General features: G+C 42.9%; 1 pseudogene; it reads left to right on the top strand.

The window, feature by feature from the left end:
* Positions 1–26,576, top strand: part of LOC125365783 — a 74,995-nt pseudogene extending 48,419 nt beyond the window's left edge.
* Positions 26,577–27,111: the final 535 nt, after the last annotated feature.

The raw sequence follows: 27,111 nt of genomic DNA, 5'->3' as shown, positions 1-27,111 counted from the left end.
AGGAATGTGGTTCAAAGGCAGTCTGGGTGAAATGTTGGGGAGCCTCTCATGTCCAATTAACCACCAGAAAACTGAAAGTGAAGCTATGGCCCCAAGTGGAGTGCTAGATTTGAGGAAAAGAGTTTGGGCCCTGAGTTCAAGTCACTCTACCAGCAAGAAAGGAAAGAAGAAGGAGGATGAGGGAGTAGAGAGGGAGAGCAGGAAAGAAGGAGGGGGGGGAGAGAGACAGAAAGAGAGCATCATGCTGGGATGAGATAGTGACTGGAAGCCCCATTTAAATTAAATGAATATACACTATCCTCATAAATCATTTCATCCACCAAGTCAGAGAGTGCAGGGAGGGTGGGGAAGTGATTGAACAGATAATGCTTCCTGTGGTGTTTGGAAAAGATCATTAACTTGGGCCACCACACTAATTTAACCAATTTTGCACACTATACCTTCTCTGTGTCATGTCCTGAGCTCATTCTTTTGGAGTGTAAGAGTCTCAGCTGAGTGTCAGTGGCCTATGCCTGTAATCCTAGCTACTCAGGAGGCTGAGATCAGAGGATTACAGTTCGAAGTCAACCCTGGGCAGGATAGTCTGTGTCACTCTTATCTCCAATGGAGCACCAGAAAAAAGCCAGAAGAGCTGTGGCTTGAGTGTTAGGGTGCTAACCCTGAGCAAACAAAGCTCAGAGACAGTACTCTAGTCCTTATTTCAAGCATGTGCGTGCACGTGCATGTGCGCGTGCGCACACGTACATCTCTGCTTCCCTGTGGCTTGCAATATTTGAAAAAAAAATCTTGGCCATTAAAGTTCTTATTAAGCTAATCTGCCCTTTGGGCTTGGAGCTGTTTGTTCCCTCAAAGCCACCACTGGAAGAGAGACTGCTTTCCCTGGAAGATTCTAATCATCCTTCTAATCTCTGATTTGACTCCTTTTCCACATTAGTAGAATTCTAGAGAATTCTTCTCCTCTCACCACAAGCTTTGTTGGCTCTAGTACTTTCCTTTGTCCATACTCTACTACTCCACACTGACGATGGCCCTGTGGCCCTTTGTGTGTCTCTGTCCCCTTGTAGGTGTGACCACATTCCTCACAGGATGCATTCAGTTAGGCTTCTCTGCGATTTTGTTCAGTGCTAGGGCTTGTGGGTATCATGGAATGTTTGCTGAACCCCACTGATGTGAAAAAAAACAAATATCAATCAACCCTTCCTCCTGGGGACACAGAGGAAGCCAGTAGCTTAGGTAATATAAATAACAAGGAAAGAATAAAATAGAATCTGGTGCTGCCCTGGCATGGAGTCAACTGCAAGCTGGGATTTTACAAGGACAACTGTCAGAATGAGTGTCCCATTTACATTTGCCTGACAAATCTCAAAAGGCCATTCAATGGGCCGCAAGTGTGACTCAAGTGATAAAACACTTGCGCAACAAGCATAACACCCTGTCTTCAAAACCCAGTACACAAATAAAGGAGAGGAGGAGGAGGAGGAGGAGGAGGAGGAGGAGGAGGAGGAGGAGGAGGAGGAGGAGGAGGAGGAGGTGGAGGTGGAGGAGGAGGAGGAGGAGGAGGAGGAGGAGGGGGAGATTTTCAGGCACACAATGCTTAAGGAAGTGGACATTAGAGGTCAGATACCACCACAGGCAAGAGAAAAGGCTCTGCTCACATGTGCCTTAGCAGGAACTGAACTGTGAGACACTGTGGAGTGCTTTTTGCAATACTAGAACATCCATAGAAAGGTAGTAATTTGAGAAGCTTAATTCAGGTTTTTTTTTTCTTGTTCTTTAGTTTAAGCTTCCTTTATATAGATTATTTCAGATATAAGTCCTCTGTAAGAGATCTGATTTGCAAATAGTCTCCCACAAAACAAGGTCTCAGTACAAATCTCTTTTCATCTCTTAGCAAGATCTCTTAATCAGAGCATTTTTTTTGTCATTACTATTTTGCTTTGTTTGAAACAGGCTCTCAGGATGGTCCTCCTGCCTTAGTCCCCCACAAGTGAGGGAATTATATGAGTGGGACCCTCATCTCTGACAGACAAAGCTGTCAATTATGATTATGTACAATTCATCAAATATTTTTGTTTTCTTGCCCATGGAAGGTTTTTCATATATGTTTAAGAGGAGGTCACAGAGATTCTCTTCTGGTTTTTATTTTGGGATATTTATTATCTCATGTTTTATAAGCCTGTCTGTTTTATAAGTCTGTTGTTTTTTATCTTTGTTTTTGCCAGTACTAGGACTTGAATTCAGGTTTTGGGCTCTGTCCCTAAGCCTCTTGGTGCTCAAAGCTTTTTCTGAGTTTTTCTGGCTTTTTCTGAATAGTTTATTGGAGGTAAGAGTCTCATGGACTTTCCTACTTGGGCTGGCTTTGAACCACAATCCTCAGATCTCAGCCTCCTGAGTAGCTAGTATTATAGGTGTGAGCCACCAGTGTTTGGCTGGTGTATTCTTATTTGTATATAAAGTATAATGTTGAATTAAATTCATGTTTTACATATTGAATATTCATTCATACATAGTGCTCTCCAATACCTTTTCTTCAAAAGACTGTTTTGTTTTTTTTTCAATTGAATTGTCTTTGCAGCTTTGCCAAAAGTCAGTGGCGGACTGGGAATGTGGCTTAGTGATAGAGTGCTCACCTGGCATGCTTAGTGATAGAGTGCTCACCTGGCATGCATGAAGCCCTTGGTTCGATTCCTCAGCACCACATAAACAGAAAAAGCCGGAAGTGGCTCTGTGGCTTCAGTGGTAGAGTGGTAGGTAACCTTGAGCACAGAGAGGCTCAGTGACAGTGTCCAGGGTCCGAGTCTAAGCTCCAGGACTCGCAAAACACACAAACAAACAAATAAAAGCCAGTGGACTATATTTTTTGGACTACCCATTGTGTTTCATGATCTGTAAGGTTTTTGTTGTTGTTTTATTTTCTTAAACTATTTAAAAATGGTTCTGTTATCTTTAAGTAGCGCAATCAGGATACTAGGTTTAAGTAATACCACCTTCTTCTCACAGCCATTCTGGTGCCTTGATGGGTGGAGGGGGTTTTCATCCAGCTCTGAAAAGCCTAGAGGTGAGACAGGCCATTCTTTGAAATGCAGAATTCTCGTGGGAGTGGGGGGGAGTGTGGGGGAGTGTGGGGGGAAACCTGTGCTGCAGAAAATGCTTGTCCTTGATTATTTCCTTAAATGGTTTGCTTTGCTTAATACTTTTGTTAAGGCTTAGTCCCACCCCAAACATGCTGTTTTTGTCTTTAAAAGCTTTGTGCAAGCATTCTGAAGTTTCAAAGTAATGTGTGCCTTGTTCCAAGTCTGTTTATATTCGTTATATTGGCAGTAGATGGGTTGAATCAATCTGGAGCTAATACTCCCTCAGTTTTGGAAAATTTGTTTATAAATTTTCTTTACCTGTTTCACAATTCTCTCATTTAAGAAAACGAATTCAGATTTGAATTTTGAATACAATCTGTAATTTACCTTAATACCTCTCCTTTGTTTTTGACTTGTCTTTTTTTTCTGAGAAGTTTTATTACCATTTTCTTTTTTTCTTTTCTTTTGTTCTTTCTTTCCTTCCTTCTTTCTCTTTCCTTTTCTTTTGTTCTCTCTTTCTTCCCCTTCCTTCCTTCCTTCCTTCCTTTCTTTCTCTTTCTTTCTTTCTTTCTTTCTTTCTTTCTTTCTTTCTTTCTTTCTTTCTTTCTTTCTTTCTTTCTTTCTTTCTTTCTTTCTTTCTTTCTTCTGTCTGTCTTTCCCCTCCCTCCCTTTCTTTCTTTCTGCCACTCCTGAGGCTTGATCTCAGGGCTTGGGCACTGTTCCTCAAGCTTTTTTTGCTCAAGGCTAGAACTCTATCACTTGAGCCACAACATCACTTCTAGATTTTTCTGTTTATGTGGTACTGAGGAACCCAGGGCTTCATGCATGCTAGGCAAGCACTCTACCACTAAGCCACATTCCTAGTCCTACCATTTCCTTTTTTTTTTAGTTTTTATTATAAAACTGATGTACAGAGAGGTTACAGTTTCATACGTTAGGCATTGGGTACATTTCTTGTACTGTTTGTTACCTTGTCCCTCATACCTACCATTTCCTTTTGAAATTTTAGTTTCTGCTATCAAATTTTTATTTCCAAAGGCTCTTCCTTATTCATGAATATTTACATAAATAAATTCATGTTCTGGTTTTATGACCACAATACATTGCTCTTTTTATGTTAATAACTTTTTTTTTGGTGTGTGTGCTGGTCCTGAGGCTTGAACTCTGGGCCTGGACAGTGCCCCTAAGCTCTTCAGCTCAAGGCTAGCACTCTACTACTGAAGTCACAGCTCCACTTCTGGTTTTCTGGTGGTTAATTGGAGATAAGAGTCTCACAGACTTTCCTGCCCCGACTGGTTTTGAACCTCTATCCTCAGATCTTAGCCTCCTGAGTAGCTCTGATTACAGATGTGAGCCACCAGCACCTGGCTTGCTTGCTTGTTTCCCTTCTTCCTTTCCTTTCTTTTCCTCCCTTCTTCCCTCCCTCCCTCTCTCCCTTCCTTCCTTCTTCCCTCCCTCCTTCTCTATCTTTCTCTTTCAATATAGTTTCATTTATTTTGTTGGGCACCTCAGCTGATTCCATCATTTTGCTATTGTGAATGATGCTGTAAGAAACATAGATATGCAGTTGTCTTTCTAGTATATTTACTTACTGTTCTTTGGATATATATCCAATGGTGATGTAGTAGACTCATAGAGAAGGTATATTTTTAGCCTTTTGAAAATTGATACTAATTTCCATAGTGACTGCATTTGTTTACATTCCCAGTAACTGCATGAGGAGATTCCTTTCCCCCCACATCCTCACCAGCATTTGTTGTTTATTTCTTTCTTTCTTTCTTTTTTTTTTTTTTTGGCCAGTCCTGGGCCTTGGACTCAGGGCCTGAGCACTGTCCCTGGCTTCTTCCCGCTCAAGGCTAGCACTCCGCCACCTGAGCCTCAGCGCCCCTTTTGGCTGTTTTGCATATATGTGGTGCTGGGGAATCGAACTGAGAGCTTCATGTGTAGGAGGCAAGCGCTCTTGCCACTAGGCCATATTCCCAGCTGTTGTTTATTTCTTAATGATTATTATTTTGATGGGAGAGAGATGGAATCTTGATGTTTTGTATTTCCATTGTGGCTAAGGATGTTGACCATTTCTTCCTGTACCTATCAGAACCATTTGCATTTCTTCTTGTGAGAAGTCTCAGTTTGCTTTCTAATTGATTTAAAATTTTAAGTCCTTTATGTATCTGAATATTAATTCTTTATTTATTGTATAGTTGGTAAAGATTTTTTCCCTATTCTATGGGTTGTCTCTTACTTCTAGTGATTGGTTTCTTTCATTGTGCAGAAGCTCTTTAATTAGATGTATTTCCACTTATCAATTTATCAATTCTGGCTCCCATCATCTAGGCATCTAGAGTCCTATGCAGAAAAAAAAACACCTTACTTGTGTCTATGTTGAGTTTTTCCTACATTTTCCTGTGGTGAATTTAAATTTCAGTTCTTCCTTTGAGCTCTTTGGTCAAACAGGAATTGATTTTTGTACAGGGTGAGAGATAGAGGTCCAGTTTTAGTCTTCTATAGGTGGATAGCCAACTTCTCAGCATCATTTGCTGAGAGACTGTCTTTCTCCATTATGCTTTCTCTCCTTTGTCAAAAATTAGTTGGCTATACATGTTTGGTTTTATACCTGACTCTTCTATATTGTTCCATTGGACTTCAGGTCTGTTTTTGTGCCATTACCAACCTGTTCTCACTATTATATCTCTGTAGTATACTTTGCTGGCTTCTTCAGAGATTTTTCACAGAAGGATGTTGAATTTTGTCAAACACTTTTTTCTGTTTTGCTTCTATTGAAATGATCATGTGAGTTTTGGTCTTGTTCTTGTTTGATGAATTATACTTTTATTGATTTATATATGTTGAAACATACTCTTATTCCTGGGATGAAACCAATTTCATCATGGTATATGATATTTTTATTTCTTTATTTTTATTTTTGCCAGTCCTGGGGCTTGAACTCAGGGCCTGAGAACCGTCCCTGGCTTTTTTTTGCTCAAGGCTAGCACTCTACCAGTTGAGCCACAGCGCCACCTCTGGATTTTTTCTATATATGTGGTGCTGAGGAATCGAACTCAGGGCTTCATGTATGGGAGGCAAGCACTCTACCACTAGGCCACATTCCCAGTCCCATATGATCTTTTTTGATGTGATGTTGAAATTCATTTACAATGATTTCATTATGAATTTCTAGATCAATGGTCATCAAAGAGATTAGTCTATAATTTTTTTTTGTTCCATTGCTGTTTTTGGAATGAATATAATACCTGCTTCATAGAATGAGTCCAGTAGTGCTCTTTATTTTCTATTCCTTGTAAGAGTTTGAGGAGTATTGGTATTAGTTCTTCTTTGAAAGTGTGCTAGAGTGTGGCCATGAATCCATCTAGTCCTGGGATTTATTGGGAGACTCTTACTGCTACAGTTTCATTATTTATTATAGTTTTGTTTAATTGGTTTATAGCTTTTTTCTTCAGTTTTGGTAGGTCGACTGTATTTAAAAATTTATCTGTTTCTTCTAGCTTGTCCAGCTTATTTGAGTTTTCAGAACATTCCTTCATGATACTTTGGATTTCTTTGGTATCTGTTTTGATATTTCCCTTTTCATCCCTAATTTTATTGATTTGCATATCTTCTCTTCTTTTAAAATATTTTAGTGCCAATCTCATGGCTTGAAAAACTTAGAGCCTGGGCACTGTCCCTGAGCTTATTTTGCTCAACACTAGCACTCTACCACTTAAACCACAGCCCCACTTCTGGATTTTTTGGTGCTTAATTGGAAATGAGCGTCTCAGTGATTTTCCTGTCTTGATGGCTTCAAATCTCTATCCTCAGATCTCAGCCTTCTGAGTAGCTAGGATTAAAGGCCTGAGACACCAACACCTGGCTCGTGTCTTCTTCTTTTGCTCCAATTCACAGGGGGTTTACCAATCTTACTATATTTTTCAAAGAACCAGCTTCTTCTTTTTTTTTTTTTTTTTTTTTTTTTTTTTTGCCAGTCCTGGGCCTCAGGGCTTGAGCACTGTCCCTGGCTTCTTGCCGCTCAAGGCTAGCACTCTGCCACTTGAGCCACAGCGCCGCTTCTGGCCGTTTTCTGCATATGTGGTGCTGGGGAATCGAACCTAGGGCCTCGTGTATCCGAGGCAGGCACTCTTGCCACTAGGCTATATCCCCAGCCCAAAGAACCAGCTTCTTAACTTCATTGATGCTTTGCACAGATATTTGTCTCAAATTCACTAATTTCTGCCTTAATTTTGACTTTTTCTCTCCATCTTTTAAATTGAATTCTTTGTTTCTATTTTTTGTTTTTTTGAATTTTTTGTTTTTTTGAATTCTTTGTTTCTATTTTTTCTACAAAATGAGTTGCATCATGAGGACTTATGTGCTTGTTGTTTATTTGATGCATGCAGTCATTACTATGAATTTTCCTCTCAGCACTGTATATATCTCAGAGGTTCTGGTAGGATTTGTTTTCATTTTCATGTGTTTTCAGGACCTTTGTGATTTCTCCCTTTACTTTTTCAGTGACTTATATGTATGTCATTCAACAATATGTTGTTCAGTCTCTATCTATATTTGAGTATTTTCTGTAATATCTTTTTTTATAATTTATTTAATTAAACACTTTTTTGACAAGGTGTTTTGCAAAAGGGGTACAATTACATAGTAGGACAGTGTGTAAATTTCTTGTGATAGCTTACACCCTGTTTTTCTTTCCCTTCCCTAGGTCAGGTGGACATATATACAATACACAGTGTACCAAAAACATATACAGTAGCCACGTGGCCTACGCCAAAGGAAATTCACCTAGGGCTTTAAATGTAATGTCGACAATAGGGTTTGCTTATCCTTGTCTTATATGAACGTATATACATAGCTTTTGAGCCACTGTGATACGCTGAGAGGTCTATTTTTGACCTTTATATGTTGAGTAATTGTTTGGTTTTAGTTATATAATGTAGGGTCGCTGACTGAAACCTGTGGGAAATACCATTTGACAATACCATTTTTGGTTTCGCAGACCTGGTATCTACTGTCCCCCCCTCCCCCCACCTTAACAGTCATATATCAAGGAAATCATGCCCCTTTGTTTTCTGTTTTCTAGGCTTGTCTCGCTCAACATTATTTGTTCAAGTTCTGACCCTGCGAATACCAATATTTCACCATTTCTAATTGCTATGTAGTATTCCATTGTGTATAGGTACCGTATTTTTTGGATCCATTCGTCTGTGGAGGGGCATCTGGGTTGTTTCCATATTTTGGCTATTGTGAATTGTGCAGCAATAAACATGGATGTGCAGATGTCTTTTTGATATCTTGGGACCTGTTGTTCAGGATAGATGCCTAGGAGTGGTATGGCTGGGTCATAGAGTAGGTCTATATTGAGCTTTTTGAGGAACCTCCATACTGTTCTCCAAAGTGGTTGTACTAATTTGCACTCCCACCAACAATGGAGAAGGGTTCCTCTTTCCCCGCACCCCCTCCAGCATTTGTTGTTGCCTGAGTTCAGAGTATAGGCCATTATAACTGGAGTGAGGTGGTATCTCAGGGTTGTTTTATTTGCATTTCCTTTACTGCCAAGGATGTTGAACATTTCCTCATATGTTTCTTTGCCATTTTTAGCTCTTCTCTTGTGAAGTCTCTCTTTAGCTCCTTTGCCCATTTCCTAATAGGTTTATTGGGCTTGGAGGTGCTTAGTTTTTTGAGTTCTCTGTAGATGACAGATATCAGGCCTTTGTTTGTTGCAGTGCTGATAAAGATCCTTTCCTATATGGTTGGCTGTCTTTCTAGTTTGGTGGCTCTGTCCTTAGCTGTGCAGAAACTTTTTAATTTGTAGTAGTCCCATTTGTTGAGTCTCTCCCCTATCTGTTGTGCCCCTGGGACTATATTCAGAAGTTCCTTCCTGTGCCTATAAGTTCTAGCATCTTTCCTACTCTGTCCTTCAGTAGTTTCAAAGATTCAAGTCTGATGTTGAGGTCCTTGATCCATTTTGAGTTGATCTTGGTGCATGGTGATAGGCTAGGATCCACTTTGAGTTTTCTGCATATAGCTGCCCAGTTTTCCCAGCACCAGTAGTTGAAGAGGCTCTGTTTATTCCATTGTATGTCTTTAGCTCCTTTGTCGAATATCATCTGACTGTAAGAGTGCGGTTTTATTTCTGGGTCTTCAATTCTATTCCATTGGTCTTCAGGTCTATTTTTATACCAATACCAGGCTGTTTTTGTTATGATGGCTCTATAGTAGAGCTTGAAGTCTGGTATTGTGATACCTCCTGCACTGCTTTTTTTTGCCTAGAATTGCTTTGGCTATTCTAGGTCTTTTGCTGTTCCATATGAATTTATGGATTGATTTTTCTATTTCAGTGAAGAATGTAGCTGGGATTTTGATAGGGATTGCATTGAATTTGGATAACAATTTGGGCAATATGGCCGTTTTTACTATATTGATTCTGCCTACCCATGAGCATGGGAGATCTTTCCATCTCCTTGTGTCTTTTTTGATTTCCCTTTTCAGATTTTTATAGTTCTCATTAAATAGGTCTTTCGTTAGGTTGATCCCTAGGTACTTTATTCTTTTTTTGGTTACTGTAAATGGTATTATTTCCATAATTTCCTTTTCTGCTTGTACATTGCTGGTGTACAGAAAAGCTGCTGACTTTTATGGATTGATTTTGTATCCTGCTACTTTGCCAAAATGGTTCATTAGGTGTAGGAGTTTGGGGACTGAGTTTTTTGGGTCCTTCAGATATAAGATCATGTCATCTGCAAATAGGGATAGCTTGATTTCTTCCTTGCCAATGTGGATCCCTTTGATGTCCTCCTATTGCCTTATTGCTATAGCTAGGGATTCTAGCACTATGTTGAAAAGAAGTGGGGAGAGTGGGAATCCTTGTCTTGTTCCTGAGTTTAGGGGGAATGATTTTAGTTTCTCCCCATTTAATACGATATTAGCAGTTGGTCTGTTGTATATGGCTTTTATTGTTTTGAGGAATGGTCCATCTATTCCTGTTCTCTCCAGAGCTTTTTTTTTTTTTTTTTTTTTTTTTTTTTTTGCCGAGTCCTGGGGCTTGGACTCAGGGCCTGAGCACTGTCCCTGGCTTCTTTTTGCTCAAGGCTGCTAGGACTCTGCCACTTGAGCCACAGTGCCACTTCTGGTTGTTTTCTGTATATGTGGTGCTGGGGAATTGAACCCAGGGCCTCATGTATAGGAGGCACGCATTCTTGCCACTAGGCCATATCCCCAGCCCTCTCCAGAGCTTTTAATAAGTATGGATGTTGTATTTTGTCAAAGACTTTTTGGGCATCTACTGAGATAACAATGTGATTCTTGATTTTAGTTCTGTTGCTGTGGTGAATTACATTGATTGATTTATGGATGTTGAACTATCCTTGTGCCTGTGGGATGAAGCCTACTTGGTCATGGTGTATAATTTTCTTGATCAGTTTCTGGATCCTGTTAGCTAATATTTTATTGAGGAGCTTTGTGTCTGTGTTCATTAGTGATAATTGGTCTGTAGTTCTCTTTTTTTGTTGGATCTTTGCCTGGTTTGGGGATGAGTATAGTATTAGCTTCATAGAATGAGTTTGGGATTTCTCCCTCTGTTTCTATTTTGCAGAAGAGTTTGAGGAGTATTGGTATTAACTCCTCACTAAAGGTTTTATAGAATTTGTTGGTGAATCCATCTGGGCCTGTGCTTTTCTTTGTTGGGAGGCTCTTGATTACCCCCTGTATCTCGCTGTAAGTTATTGGTTTATTTAGTTGATTTATTTCTTCTTGGTTCAGTTTGGGCAGTTTATACATCTCTTAGAATTGATCCATTTCTGTAAAATTATTGTTTTTTAGTGAGTAGAGGTTCTGGAAATAGTTCCTTATGATTGTTTGAATATCATGTGTATTTGTTGTAGTTTTTCCGGTGGAGTCCCTGATTTTACATATATGAGTCTCTTCTCTTCTTTTTATTGTAAGTCTTGCGAGGGGCCTGTCAATTTTATTATTTTTTTTCTCAAAGAACCAGCTTTTAGTCTTATTTATTTGTTGAATGGTCTTTCTATTTTCAATCAGATTTATCTCTTCTTTAATCTTTGTGATCTCTCTCCTTCTAGTCATTTTAGATTCGATCATTTCTTGTTTTTCCAGTTGTTTTAGTTTCATCTTGAGGTTATTCACCTGCTCTGCTTCCATTTTTTTAATGTGGGTGCTGAGAGCAATGATCTTGCCCCTCAGTACTGCCTTAGCTGTATCCCATAGGTTTCTTTGTGATGTATTTTCGTTGTCGTTGTGGCTTATGAATTTGTTAATTTCATCCTTAATTTGGTCTGTGGCCCAAGTATTAGATAACAGTGAGGGGTTTAGTCTCCAAGTATATGTATAGCCTCTGTGGTATCCTTTGTTATTGAGGGTTAATTTTATTCCACTGTGGTCAGATATAATACATGGGATGACGTCAATACTTTTGTATTTGCTGAGGTTCTTTGTGTGGGCTAGGACATGGTCTATTTTGGAGTACCATGGATCCATGGGCTGCTGAGAAGAAGGTGTATTGGGTCTCTGTAGGGTGAAAGACTCTGTACAGATCTATCAGATCCATTTGGGATATGGTGTTACTTAGGTCCTCAGCTCCCTTGCTAATCCTCTGGGTGTTGGATCTGTCTCTTGGAGAGAGTGGGGTATTATAGTCACCCACTATGATTGTGTTTGGGTCTATCTTGTTCTGTAGTTCTGTGAGAATTTGCTTGAAGTATGTAGGGCCTCTTTTGTTCGATGAGTATAAATCTGTAATATCTTTTGCTGTTAAGTTCTAGCTTAATTCTATTATGGTCAGATAGGATATAAGTCACAATTTCAATTTTCTTGTGTTTATTCAGGCCTGCTATATGTCCAGGACATGATCTATTTTGGAGGATGCTCCATGAGCTGCTGAAGAGTACATGTATTATGCTGCTACTGGGTAAACTTAAATTATTCTGTAGGTGTCTGTTAGTTACATTTAGTCTACAGTGTTATTTAATTCTACTTCTTTGTTGATTTTTTTTTTCTGCAGATGACCTATTTTAGTGAGAGTTAGATACTGGAATCTCTCACTGTTTTTGTTCTGGAGTCTTATCAGCACTTTAAGTGTAAAAGTGTTTGTTTAATAATAAATCTGAACTATTTGGTTCATATATATTAACAAAGTATTTTCTTTTGATGGATCATTCCTTTTATTAACATTAAGTCATTTTCTTTGTCTCTTCTGAATGATTTGAGCTTGAAGTCTGTTTTATGAGATACAAGTAGGGCTACTCATGCCTACTTTTGGGATCCATTTTCTTAGAAAATCTTTGTCTATTCTTTTACATCAGTCCTATATATGTGTTTGTCAGTGAGACATTTGTGTGTGCATGTGTGCATGTGTGTATGTGTGTGTGTGTATTCTGACACTGAGTTATATCCTCAGCCTGAAGAAGTATTCTTTTTCAGAACTCAAGGTTTTACTCTACAGCCCCGACAGGCAAGGTTGGTAGTAGGGAAGAATATGTGAACAACGACCAATTTTATTAAGTGATCAGTTCATCATGAATATTTCTGTGTACTTAGGAAGTTTTAACTCAAAAAATCAAAACCTGGACCATATTAATCATCTATTGTTACATTAGCATTACCAAACTCAGTGCTGTAAAACAAGAAGTATCTTACCACACAGTTTTGGGGGCCAAGTGATTGTATTTCAGGTCTCTTATGAAGTTTTAGTGAAGCTGTTAGCTGAGACTGTGTCATTTCAGGCACTCTAGGGCTGGTGATCTGCTCCCAAGATGGCACCCTCATAGGGCTGTTGGCTGGAGGCCTTAGCTCCTTCCTGGCTCATGGAAGGATGGCTTAGTTTCTACCTAGGTAGAGTTTTTGAGAATCCTCATGTGTGAGAACTCAGGACTTCACACTTGCTAAAATAAAGTAGGCACTCGGCCACTTGAGCCATGCTTCCAGTCCCTGGTAGAGATTTTTTTTTGATATTTTTTTTATTAATTAAATTTTGTTAACAACCTGGTAGAGATTTTGAATCCTTAGATATTTTTGCCCATGAAGAGACCATTCATATTTATATTTTAATACTCCATTTATTTAACAAGTATAAATGGAACTTGGAGACATAAATTTTCTTTAATATTTGAACAATGACTAAATTGAATTAAAATTTGTTAAACACTTGAAATTGCATTACAGTTTTTTCCTTCCTTCTCCTCCCCTTCTCCTTCTCCTCCTCCTCCTCCTCCTCCTCCTCCTGCTTTCTCCCTCCCTCCCTTCCTCCCTTCTTTTTTTTTGTTCTTTCCTTTTTCCCCACCTCTCTCTTTTTTATTCTCTCTTTCATCAACACTGGGAACCCCCTCCTCCCAAACCTAGGGCTTCTAACTCACTTGGTTGGTTTACTTATCTGTCACTCTATCTTTTTTTTTTTTTCCCAGTCCTAGGGCTTGAAATTAGGACCTGGGCACTGTCCTTCAGTTTCTTTTGCTCAAGGCTACCACTCTACCACTTGAGCCACAGTGCCTTTTCTGTTTATGTGGTACTGAGGAATGGAACCCAGGGCTTCATGCATGCTTGGCAAGCACTCTACTGCTAATCTAGATTCCCAGCCCCTAGCACTCTGTCATTTGAGCCATACCTCCAGCCTGGCTTTTTGCAGGCTAATTAGAGATGGGAGTCTATCAGACTTTTCTGTACAGGCTGGCTTTAAACCTTGATCCTCCACATCTCAATCTTTGGAGTAGCTAGGATTATAGGTATGAGCCACTGGTACCTGGCCCTCGCTTTCTTTCAGTGTTATACAATGAGGCCAGGCAGGCCAAATTCTTGGACTCAAGTGATTCTCCTGATTTAGACTCCCGAGTAGCAGTATGCCACTCCCAGTAGGCATATGCCACTGTGCCTGGCTAAGATAATTTCATAAGGTCACTAACATATGACTTTTAATATTTTCTTGTTGCTACAGAAAATGTATTAGATCTTCTCTAGTCCTCCAAAGTAATACTTCTTAGTGTCCTCAATCTTCATATCTTCTGAGGCTATAGAATGAATCAGTCTTCAGAGCAGATGGATTCAGGATTGGGACTGTGGAGCTTGTTTGTAGGGCTATGTTTTTCCAGTAAAATATCTCCTGCTGCCTTGGTCTTTCAGTGTTTGTGTCTTCCACATAAGTCTCTGTTTCTACAACCTGTCTCTCCCTTGAAATGAAGCACCCCTTTCTGTTGACTTGGCCAGAGATATGAAGATGGTCTGTCATAATGTCATGTGCCATGTAGTTTTGCTTTGTTAGCATTATGAAAATCATGTATGCATTGTTAATATTCTCTTAGGGTTAATGGGACATCTAGTAGAATCAATCTTTAGGAAAGAAGGATTGTGTTTCCACACTGACATTTTCTTTTAGCACATTTGACGAGCCCAGAACCCCTTTCTCCTTGGTTGCGCAGTACAAGCACCTGTGATAGTTAAGTGTTTGAACCTTTTTCTGCCTTGCTATCATGTATAAGCACATTGCTGATCACTCCTCCTAGTTTGGAAGAGTTCCAATTTGTTCAGATCTAGTTGGCTCACACACATCTCCTGCTTTTATCTATTTACCAATGGAAATAAGCATATATCTGTTTATTATAAGCAGATGTATATTAAAAAATTATGTGTGCTCCTATATAGTAACATACAGTTTCTTATAAAAATCTATAAAATTTCAAGTGTCCTAATTATTCTCTGTTATAATACCTTTTATAAGTTTATAGCGACTTCCTTCCTTTCTCTTTGTCTCTCTTTCCCCTCCATCCTTCCCCTCCCCTCTCCTCCTCTCCCCATCCCTTCCTTCCCCTCCCTCCTTCCCTCCCTCCCTCCCTCCCTCCCTCCCTCCCGTCCTTTTTTCCTTCCTTCCTTCTTCTTTTTGTTGGTTGTAAGGCTTGAATGCTGGGCCTGGGCACCATTTCTGAGCTCATTCACTCAAGGGTAGATGTCTACCACTTTGAGCCACAGCAGGCCTTCTGGATTTCTGATGATTAATTGGCAATAAGTGTCTCTAAGACTTTCCTCCCTGGGCTGGCTTTGAACTGTGATTCTCAGATCTCAGTCTCCTGAATAGCTAGGATTACAGGTGTGAGCCACCAGTGACCTTATGGGTTTCATTTGTTTCTAAAAAAAGAAAGTAGCATGGGGAAAATGAAGGAAGGGGTGACAGTGTCCAAAAAGAAATATACTCACTACCTGGCTTATGAAATGGTAATTACTCATCATATTAAATGGAGAGAAACTTAAATCATTCCCCCTAAACTCAGGAACAAGACAAGGATGCCCACTCTCCCCACTTCTTTGCAACATAGTGCTGGAATCCCTAGCCATAGCAATAAGGCAAGAGGAGGACATCAAAGGGATCCACATCGGCAAGGAAGAAATCAAGTTATCCCTATTCGCAGACGACATGATCTTATATCTAAAGGACCCAAAAAACTCAGTACCCAAACTCTTACACCTAATAAACCAATTTGGCAAAGGAGCAGGATACAAAATCAATCCATAAAAGTCAGCAGCTTTTCTGTACACCAGCAATATACAAACAGAAAAGGAAATTATGGAAACAATTCCATTTACAGTAGCCAAAAAAAGAATAAAGTACCTAGGGATCAACTTAACCAAGGACGTGACGGACCTATTTAATGAACACTATAAAAATCTAATAAGGGAAATCAAAGAAGACACAAGGAGATGGAAAGACCTCCCATGCTCATGGGTAGGCAGAATCAATATAGTGAAAATGGCCATGTTGCCCAAATTGTTATACAAATTCAATGCAATCCCTATCAAAATCCCAGCTACATTCTTCACTGAAATAGAGAAAGCAATCTATAAATTCATATGGAACAGCAAAAAACCTAGAATAGCCAAAGCAAATCTAGGCAAAAAAAGCAGTGCAGAAGGTATCACAATACTAGACTTCAAGCTCTACTACAAGGCCATCATAACAAAAACAGCATGGTATTGGTATAAAAACAGATCGGAAGACCAATTGATTAGAACTGAAGATCCAGAAATAAAACTGCACTCTTACAGCCAACTGATATTCGACAAAGGAGCTAAAGACATACAATGGAATAAACAGAGCCTCTTCAACTACTGGTGCTGGGAGAACTGGGCAGCTATATGCAGAAAACTCAAAGTAGACCCAAGCCTATCACCATGCACCAAGATCAACTCAAAATGGATCAAGGACCTCAATATCAGACCTGAATCCTTGAAACTACTGAAGGACAGAGTAGGAAAGATGCTAGAACTTATAGGCACAGGAAGGAACTTCCTGAATATAGTCCCAGGGGCACAACAAATAGGGGAAAGACTCGACAAATAGGACTACTACAAATTAAAAAGTTTCTGCACAGCTAAGGACATAGCCACCAAAATAGAAAGACAGCCAACGATATGGGAAAGGATATTTACCAGCACAGCAACAGACAAAGGCCTGATATCTGTCATCTACAGAGAACTCAAAAAACTAAGCACCTCCAAACCCAATAAACCTATTAGGAAATGGGCAAAGGAGCTAAAGAGAGACTTCACAAGAGAAGATATAAAAATGGCAAAGAAACACATGAGGAAATGTTCAACATCCCTGGTAGTAAAGGAAATGCAAATAAAAACAACCCTGAGATACCACCTCACTCCAGTTATAATGGCCTATATTCTGAACTCAGGCAACAACAAATGCTGGAGGGGGTGTGGGGAAAGAGGAACCCTTCTCCATTGTTGGTGGGAGTGCAAATTAGTACAACCACTTTGGAGAACAGTATGGAGGTTTCTCAAAAAGCTCAATATAGACCTACCTTATGACCCAGCCATACCACTCCTAGGCATCTATCCTAAACAGCAAACCCCAAGATATCAAAAAGACATTTGTACTTCCATGTTTATCACGGCACAATTCACAATAGCCAAAATATGGAAACAACCCAGATGCCCCTCCACAGACGAATGGATCCAAAAAATATGGTACTTATACACAATGGAATACTACATAGCGATTAGGAATGGTGAAATATTGTTATTTGAAGGGAAATGGTCAGAACTTGAACAAATAATGTTGAGCGAGACAAGCCTAGAACACAGAAAACAAAGGGGCATGATCTCACTGATATATGACTGTTAACAAAGGGAGACAGAGAGACAGTAGGGACCAAGTCTGTGAAACAAAAACTGCTTGTCAAATAGTATTCCCCACAGGATTGGGCCAGCGATCCAACAATATGTAACTAAAACCAAACAATTACTCAACATATAAAGGTCAAAAATTGACCTCTTAGGGCTGGGGATATAGCCTAGTGGCAAGAGTGCCTGCCTCGGACACAGGATGCCCTAGGTTCGATTCCCCAGCACCACATATACAGAAAACGGCCAGAAGTGGCACTGTGGCTCAAGTGGCAGAGTGCTAGCCTTGAGCGGGAAGAAGCCAGGGACAGTGCTCAGGCCCTGAGTCCAAGGCCCAGGACTGGCCAAAAAATAAAAATAAAAAAAAATAAAATAAAAAAAAAATTGACCTCTCAGGGGAATACAAAAAAGCTAGGTATGTACGTTCATATAAGACTACTGTCAACATATGGTGTAATATCGACATTACATTTAAAGCCCTAGGCGAACTTTCTTGGGCGTGGCCACGTGGCTACTGTATATGTTCTTGATACACTGTATATTGTATATATATCTACCTGACCTAGAGAAGAGATAGAAAAACAGGACGTAAGATATCACAAGAAATGTACACACGGCCCTACTATGTAACTGTACCCTTTTTGCACAACACCTTGTCAAAAAATTTGTGTTCAATTAATAAACAAATAAATTAATTAATTAATTAAAAAAAGAAATGGTAATTACTCCTTTGTATAAAGCAAAAAAGACGTATCATCAAAAGACTGCTAATAACCTAAATGTGTACTTATAATCTTGAGTATATTATCCTAGAGCAAAACACTAAAACCTTTCCAAATATCAAGGTACATCTTTGTGCACCAATGGGGAAGTGATTTCTTGGTCAATATTGTAATGTAGAATAAAGAAATATTAATATGTGCAGACTTATGAATGTATCCATACCCACTTCACCCTCTGCTAAAACTTTAAATTTGTCCTTTACCATTGATGAAACAATTTGAGAGTCTGCATGTATTTAAAATGGAGGCAGTTCCTCCTCACCCCCCATATTTCAGTCAGTCCCAGTATGAACCATTTTCAGTGCTTCTTGCTTAAAGTTATGGACACCTCCTTGCATGTTTTCTGTTGAAATACTCCCATTTTCTTTTCCAGCTCATCAATATATCAGTTGGAAGTTCTGCCTCCGCCAGGGCCCCACCTTTTGGGCTGGGCAGAGTAGAGTCTAGGCTGATGGCACTGGGGCCCCTGCACATTGCTAGACAGGGTGGGTTGGATGAGTGACACCCTCAGAGAGGGTGGGGAATCGGCTATGCTATTTAGCACATTCATCCTCCTTCACTTTCAGACGTAGAAATATGTGTGAGCAAGTTGGTTGTGTACCGCATCTGTGTCTCCACTGGTGTCTCCTTGTCTGTAGACTCCACAACAAGGTGCATTTGTGGCTGGTGGGTCAGCATGATGAGGCTGAGCTGGGGCCCTGCTATAACCATCCAGGGCCACAGTAAGTTGCAGAAGCTGTGTGTTGTGCCCCTGGACCAAAAAATGGATGAAATCTGGGGGAGCTATCCCAACTTGGAAGTGGCTCCCCATTTCAGTGGAGGATTCATGTACCTAGCTCAAGGAGCACACTCCAGATGTAGCTAAAGTGCTCTAGGGAGGATGGTGGCAAGCAGTAATCACTCACTGATTACTGCCATCTAACCTCCTGGGAATTTGGTGGTGGTGGTGGGACTTTGCTGCACTCTTCACTCCCCACAGTTCTCTTGACTCCAAAGTCACGACATTCTTCCTGGTTTTGTGTTGTTGTTTTTTTTTGCCAGTCCTGGGCCTTGGACTCAGGGTCTGAGCACTGTTCCTGGCTTCTTTTTTTTGTTCAAAGCTAGCACTCTGCCACTTGAGCCACAGCACCACTTCTGGCTGTTTTCTATATATGTGGTGCTGGGGAATCGAACCCAGGGCTTCATGTATACAAGGCAAGCACTCTTGCCACTAGACCATATCCCCAGCCTCCCAACTTTTTTGAGCCCAGGGCTTCATGTATACCACTAGGCCATATTCCCACATTCCCACTCTTACAACACTGTCTACTTAGAACATTTGAATGGCTCCTGCTCCAATGCCCTTGGCTTAACCTTGGGGGCTTTTGGTTTAGTTGTCTCCCCAGACCTGGTGCTCTATGCTCTGTGCTCCTGCTTCATGCGGCAGCTTCACCTCTGAGCTCTACAGGGACTATCAGGCACTCTTTTGTTCCCCTCTCATTTTTTTTTCTTGCTCTCACACTTCTTGGCCACTGCTCACCTATAGGTTTCTGCTTGAATGGAGCATCCTTCCAGAAGTCTTCCACAGAGGAGAGGGGTCCTTGTCTGGCCTCAGGCTTGGCAGGGTCTCAGCTGCAGCTAGTCAGTACTGCCTTGGACTCTGTGCAGCATTCCCAGCACTTGGAAGATTGACTGTAGGGAAGAAGATGAAGGAAGAGGTGCACCTGCCCATCTACTGTCCTTGGTGTAGGATCAGATACTTGATACTGGGACTTGGGCATGTGTACTCCCTGTCCATTTCTGCCTTTCTTCTTGTCAGTTTTCCCATGGTTCAGTGGAAGCAGGATTCACCTCTAGCACCTCATCCAGAGGTGCTGCCCATACAAAGTTAATGTCATCCACAGGAGGAAGAATTCAAGGTGGATGTGTCAGAGTATCTTGGGCCACTGCCATTTGTGAAACTGCAAAAATGGCACCTTATGCAGGATGATGCCTGCTTCTGCAATTAGATCTCTGTGCAAGGCCCTGGGAATGGAGGGGCAGAGTACAGGTTTCCTTATTACCACAGGGTGCAAGGCAGAGGCATCCTGACCTTTCTAGAGGGCACTGGTGAGTAGGTGGAGTGTGCTTGTGAAGAGGCACAAGGTAGCTCATGGGTGTTTATGGAGGAAGCAGGCACAGAGGATACAGTCAGCATGTAGAGGGCAGAAGGTCCCCAGGAGTTGTTAAAGTGTATTCTTGCAGAGCTGCTATCACTGTGCTGTATGCAGGAATCCTAGAATGAACCTTGCAGGTCAGGTGCTAGTTTGGAGGGCTGGCTGAGGAGACATACCTAGCAGGCACTGGGAGAAGCCTTGGGCAGATTTCCCATCATGCTCTCTTTCAATTCCAGGCCACACAAGATCCCCAAAATCTGTTCAAGAAACACAGGGAAGAGGAATTGCAGGAAAGAGTGAAGCTGTACCGGTTAGCCTTTCCCTCTGAACCCAGCCCAGTGATCACATAGTCAGATGCTAAAACTTTTGGAGGACCCACGCATTGGTTTATTTCTTGCCCAGGTTGGGTAACTGGAACGATGGTTTAATCCCGAATGTGGCTGGGAAAATCTTATCTGACCTCCCTGCTAATGAGCGATTTAAGAGGACAAGCTTATGGACTTTGAAACGTCCCTGGCTGTGGGGTGAGAGCTGGGCAGCCGGTGTGGGAAGGTGGCATCCTGCCAGGTGGAGACGGTGGGCTCAGGGACTGCACAGGGCTGGGCTACTCCATGATAGGTGCTTGTGGCTGTGATGTTGGGTTCAAATGGACCCCATTCTTTCTGCAGGATGGCAGACTTCATTTTCAAAATGTCCCAAAATGCTATGGCTTCCTGGGATAATTCTGATGACTTCAACTGTGTCTTCAAGAGTAGCTATGGCAAGCTGGCTGGTCAGTTCCTCCACCCCAGTACTTCCCATACTCCGCTAATCCATCTTGAACCAGGAAACTTGAAAGAGCTGGACATGGGAAGCAGAGGCTTAAGTGCCTCTGGCAGAACAAGCTCCCATGGGGATGGTCAGGTGGGGGTTAGAAGGACCAGGAGCTTGGGTGCCATAGCACAATCAACTGCCATCCCCAGGATGGGATCGAGATTCCTGGAAGGAGGACACATTCTTTGGGAACTAGTTTCTCAATGGCGCCAACCCCATGGTGCTGAGATGCTGTGTCTGCCTTCCTGCTCACCTCGTGCTCCCTTCCGGGATGGAGGACCTGCAGACCCAGCTGGAGAAGGAGCTCCAGGCATGAGCATGGGGTCTGGGACAAATCCACAGCCATGTAGGGCTGGGCAGATTTGATTTGAATCTTGCCTCTGCTGTTGTAAGCTCTGTGACCCTAGGCAAGATAGCCATGCTGTCTGATCATCTGTTTCCTCTTCTGTGACACTGGGCCTAATTCAGATGTATGGCGTCAGAGTGGTGTGACATGAAGCTCACAATGCACACCATGATATAAGGGGTAGGGGAGACAAGCCAGGTGCTTTCTCTCCTGTGTTCATATGGGGAATCCAGGTGGGAAGGAGACGCCTCGTGCTGACAGTAGCCCTTGTCCTCTCTCTCGTCAGGGCGGGACACTGTTTCAAGCTGACTTCTCCCTGCTGGATGGGATCAAGGCCAATGTCATCCATTTTAGGCAGCAGTACCTGGCTGCCCCTGTGGTCCTGCTGAAACTGCAGCCTGATGGTCAACTTTTCCCCATGGCCATCCAGGTGAGAGGCCCCAGGAGAGCTGTTCTAGCATGGCTGGTCTTCTCAGTCAGTCTGCCCTATCCAAGTGATCATCCTCTCCCCCTCAGCACACAGGTGGTGCTAAGGCGCTGTAAGAGGCCTTTATAGGGGGAAGGGACAAAGTATGATTCTCAGGGGTTTGTAACCTCTCTCTCTCTTGAGAAAGACTAAGTCTGTATAAGTGATTGAAACATCTATATCTATATAAACACAAAGATACATGCATATACGTATTTATATATACACATTCATATATAATATGGGATATATATATACATATCTGATATATATATATCGTATTTATATGGTGCATATTATTCTGAGGACAGACAGTTTGGGAAGGCTCCTTGGATGAGCATTAGGACTAAGACAAGCAAGGGGATTCAGGACCTAATCTGAAGGACAAGATGTGTTGGGCAAAGAGGCTGAGGTATAAAAAGTCAGATTGTCAGTGAACAGTTGGGGATGTTGTGAAGAAATAATGTGTGGTGAGATACCCAGCCTAACCACGCTAAGCTGGGTAGAATCACTGGGACTGGGGAAGCCTGTTGTGGAAGATGTGGACACCTTAGGTGTGAGTTGTATTTAGTATGAATTGAAGCAGTCCTACCACTGGGGACTTGGGTCTCATTCCAAGGCTATGGGAGGTGCTAGGGTCCCGTGGGGCAGTAGCTTTAGGAATGGCGGTAATCCGTGCACATTTGAGCTTTCAGCTACTTAAAACCAGAGCCCAGTGCTCTGTGCAGAAGTCACACTGAAGCTTGGGGAAAGCCCAGGATTTCTTCACAAGAGTGTGGGATGAAGGAGGAAGGGGGTTGTTCTGCCACACTCAGGGTACTGAAAGGGGAAGCAGAGGCTGGCAGGGCTGGTGGATGCACACTTCCTGCAGACGCTGAAGGCACTCAGGCTGGTACAGTGCTGGCACACCACAGTGAATGGTAGGAGAGCATGGGAGATACGGCAGCTGGCCTGGGCAGTTGCAGTGAAAAGGAGAGAGCCAGGCAACTTCAGAGGAGGAAGGGAGAGAGGACAGGTGCAAGAGAGGAGGAATCGCTGGGCCTCTGGCACTCAGCCCTCCTCCAACTTCTTCCTTTCCACTCTTGTCCTTGCTCCAGCTTGAACTGCCCAAAATTGGATCCAGCCCACCCCCAATTTTCCTGCCCACGGATCCCTCAACCGTGTGGCTCCTGGCCAAATGCTGGGTGCGCAGCTCTGACTTGCAGCTGCAGGAGCTGCAGTCACATCTTCTGAGGGGTCACTTGATGGCTGAGGTCTTTGCTGTGGCCACCATGTGGTGTCCTCCGATGATACATCCTGTTTACAAGGTACCAACTTATTCCCAGTTTTCTGCCTGCCTGTCTCCTTGCACCCTCATGCAGCCCTCCTCCTCATCCTCTCAGGACAGCAGGGTTAGGGACAGCCCATCCGAGGAAGGCAAGAGATCAGATCAGTGTTTGATGGCCCGACCTGCAGTTTTAATGAGTGGTGGACCCTACCATAGAGGTAAAAATGATTCCAAGGGAAAGGAGTGAACTTGCGCAGAAAAGGTCACAAGACCTGTTTCAGCCAATAGTAGAATGTAGCATCATTGGAGCTATTCAGGATGCTGAGATTGGGAGGTTTGTGATTCTAAGCCAGCCTGGGCAGAAGATCTCTCAGATTCTTAAAGGAATAGGCACTGTGGCTCACACCTATTCTTCCAGCTACAGTGGAAAATGATATATGAAAGGATTACATGCCAGGTCTATGCCTGGGACAAGAAGTGAGAGTCTTTCTCAGAAATAACTAGTGTAGCCAGGAGCTGGTGGCTCATGCCTATATTCCAACTACTCAGGAAGTTGAGATCTGAGGATTGAAGTTTGAAGCCAACCTAAGCAGGATAGTCCCCAACATTCTTATCTCCAATTAACCACCAAAAAGTCAGAAGCAGAGCTGTGGCTCAAGTGGTAGAGCTCAAGACTTGAGTGGAAAAAGCTGAAGGACAGTACTCAGGGCCCAAGTTCCAGTCCCAGTACTGGCACACATATAAACACACATATACAACCAGTGCATAAAAGGGCTGGAGTGTGGCTAGGGAGAGTAGCACCTCCTATTAACCACAAGATCTGGATTTCAAAAGCTCAGAATCACTAAAATATGTGTTCTGTGTGCCTTTGCACAGCAAGAACCCTAGATGCCAGTGGTAACAACTGCATCTATCAAGGAGGTCCTGGTATTCTGAGTTTTTCGTCTCCAATAAGGAAAAAAAGAAAATAAGGCTTGTATAGCAAGGTGTTGGCCCTGGTGAGCAAGGTGCTAGCAGTCAGAGCAGATGAGGTGCTGGTATGTGAAGAAGAGTACTTCGAAGAGATGAGTACTAGAAGCAGACTATGAGGATCCAGCAATGTGATGATGAAGGGGCTCAGGCTCTAGGGTGGCAGAACAGCTAAAGCAAAATCCTCGATGCTGGAATATGCTAGGCTTGTTTCAAACACAAGCTAAGTGTGAGGACACGATGGTATGGAGGCAGGTGGGGTTAGGCCATCCCCTCTCAGTGGGCTAATCATGCTTTCCATGAAGCTGATTATCATGGGGCCATATGCAACAAGGAAGTAATAATATTTTTGAGACAATATTTTCAACTGTGTAGCCCAGCCTGGCCAGGATTTTGTGATGCTCCTGCTCCTGAATGTTGGTATTACAGGCCTATGCCTCTAAGCCAGTCCAAATTGTTCTTGTTGTGGAAGACAAAGATATGATCTGGAAGCAGATGTAAAGCATGCATGTGACATTCCCATCACCAGGACGGGGGAGATCAGGAAAAGACTATCTCAGGGTCCTGAGGGGTGGACAAAGGTAGAGGAGTGTTGGTGTAAGTTTCTGGGAAGTATAAGGGAAGAAAAGAATCTTTCAATAATCATAATGTACAAAGCTTTTTGAAGAAGAAATTAAACAAGACACATCAGTGGAAATGTGGTGTTCAGGTCTCCTAACCCTCAGGCTGTGTTTTTCTTTGACACCTGTGCTTTTCCTCCTAGAAAATCCTGTCTACCAGGGTCCTGCCTCATGTCTCTTCTCAGTGTGCCCTTCCCTGTTCTTTCCTCTCTAGCTTCTGCTTCCTCACCTGTGATACACCATGGAAATCAACCTCCAGGCCAGAAAGGGCTTAGTCTCTGACTCTGGAGTATTTGACCAGGTATGGGAACAGAAAGTGGGGGTTCCGAGTTCACTCCCCCTCTGGCTCTGCTTCAGGGAAGCCAGTTTGCCTGACTCTGCCCCCACTCCCTGCTCCTTAGCTGGCAAGCACAGGTGGGGTCGGCCACTTGGATGTACTCAGGAGATCCGGAGCCCTTGTGACCTACAGCTCCTTCTGCCCCCCTGATGACCTGAAAGAGCGGGGGCTCCTGGATGTCAAGTCGTCCTACTATGCTATGCTCAGGATGCTCTGTGGCTGTGGGAAGTCATCTACAGGTAAGGCAGGAGGGAGCACGGGGCTGGTGTGGATGGGGACAGGGAGAAAAAGGCGTGGGAGGACAGGGCTCTGTGTCTGGGTTGAGAGGCCGGAATTCCAGAACTGACCAGTGATTAGAGCAGTGGACTTCAGCTCCTGCGCTCTGCCCTTGCCTGGCAGGTATGTGGAGGGGATTCTGGATCTCTATTATAAGACGGATAAGTCTGTGAGAGAGGACCATGAGCTGCAGCACTGATGTCGAGAGATCACCGAAACTGGCCTGCGTGGTGCCCAGGACCGAGGTAATAGCTGACCTTGTCCTGGCTTCTAAATCTCCTTCCTGGATCCACTCCACTTCTAGGGATCTTTCCAGAAGCTTTTCCAGCCCCTGGGAGGACCCTCAAAGGCCTTGCTAACTGCAGGAGAGCACTGTTCCTAAGTGCTTCACATCTGGCTCTTCAGAATAAGTCCTAACTTGTAGCATTTGCCCATTGCCATGGTGGGACTATTTCCTCTGTGGCTCCCAAGGACATGCAATTTGCCACCTGAGCATTCACATCCTTGAATATGTGAGCCAGCACTAGCACCCCACTGATGGGGAGCCAGCAGCAGGCCTCTTCCTTTTCCTGCCCCACACATTCTCATGTGGAATCCACAAGTGGCTGAGAGTTAGTGGCTTCTTTTTCAGCCCCTGTTCTCCTGTCTGTGCCTGCTGCCTCAGCTCTGCTCCTTGGCTGGGGCTTGGGGCTCGGTCAATGTCATCACTGTAGCCCCCTCCTTTAGGCTTTCCCACTTCTCTGGAGACTCGAGCCCAGGCTTGCCGGTTTGTCACCATGTGCATCTTCACCTGCACTGGCCAGCACTCTTCCATCCACCTGGGCCAGGTACTTTGCAGCAGAGGCAGCTGGGAATTTGGGGCTGGAGTCAGGGAAGGGGCTATGAGCAGGCAGACTAAGGTTTCTCCTGAACTCTAAATCCCCATCCTTCTAGCTGGATTGGCTTTCCTGGGTTCCTAATGCCCCCTGCACCATGCAGCTGCCCCCACTGACCACCAAGGATGCCACCATGGAGACACTGATGGATGCACTGCCCAATCCCTATGTGGCTAGTCTCCAGATCAACATCATTTGGCACCTGGGCAGACCCCAGTGTATTATGGTAAGAGTCAGATGTCTGGGATTCTGAGGATGAGACAAAGGGAGGTGTGCCCCCCTCAAACCAGCTATCATGGTAACCCCTAAACTGCCTTTGCCTCTCTTTGTCTCTCATTCCAGGTGCCCCTGGGCCAGCACTATGAGGAGTACTTTTCAAGCCTGGAAGCGAAGGCTGTGCTGAAGAAGTTCAGGCATGAGCTGGCTGAGCTAGATAAGGAAATCGAGGCACAAAATGAGAGCCTGGACATAACCTTATGAATACCTGAGGCCCAGCCTGGTAGAAAACAGTGTGGTCATCTGAGCGTCTCAGGCTTGTGGTTGTTTCTGTTCCCTTCCCCCATTCCCGTTTCCACCCATGCTTCATGCTTACAGTCCTCCCTGCCTGGCCCTGCCAGCTTCTTCTGGCTCACCCTAACCCCAAAGACTAACATTGTGTGCATTCCAGGAGAAGATGTGTTATATTATTGATTTAGTTTTGTGGTTTGGTTTTCTGTGACAGGGTGTTGCCAGTTATCCCTATAACTCACTATGTAGCTGGGCTGACCTCAGTGGAGTGATCCTCTTCTGTCAGCCGCTCTAGTGCTGGGATTACAGTTGTGCACCACAGGTTAAGTCACATTTTATTTAGCCTCATCACCTAATCTTCCATCTTCCTCCTTCTTCCATTCTTTCCTTTTTTTCTCCATCCTTCTCTTTTCTTCACCCTGATTTCTGGAAAAAATAGTAGCATGTCTTTTAATATTATAATAGGCATTTATGTATATATCAACACCTATTATGAACTGCATTTTGA

This window comes from Perognathus longimembris, chromosome 17, assembly GCF_023159225.1.
Source record: "Perognathus longimembris pacificus isolate PPM17 chromosome 17, ASM2315922v1, whole genome shotgun sequence".
Lineage (NCBI taxonomy): Eukaryota > Metazoa > Chordata > Mammalia > Rodentia > Heteromyidae > Perognathus > Perognathus longimembris.
Note: the sequence above shows the minus strand (reverse complement) of the source record. Positions and strands in the feature narration are given on the sequence as shown.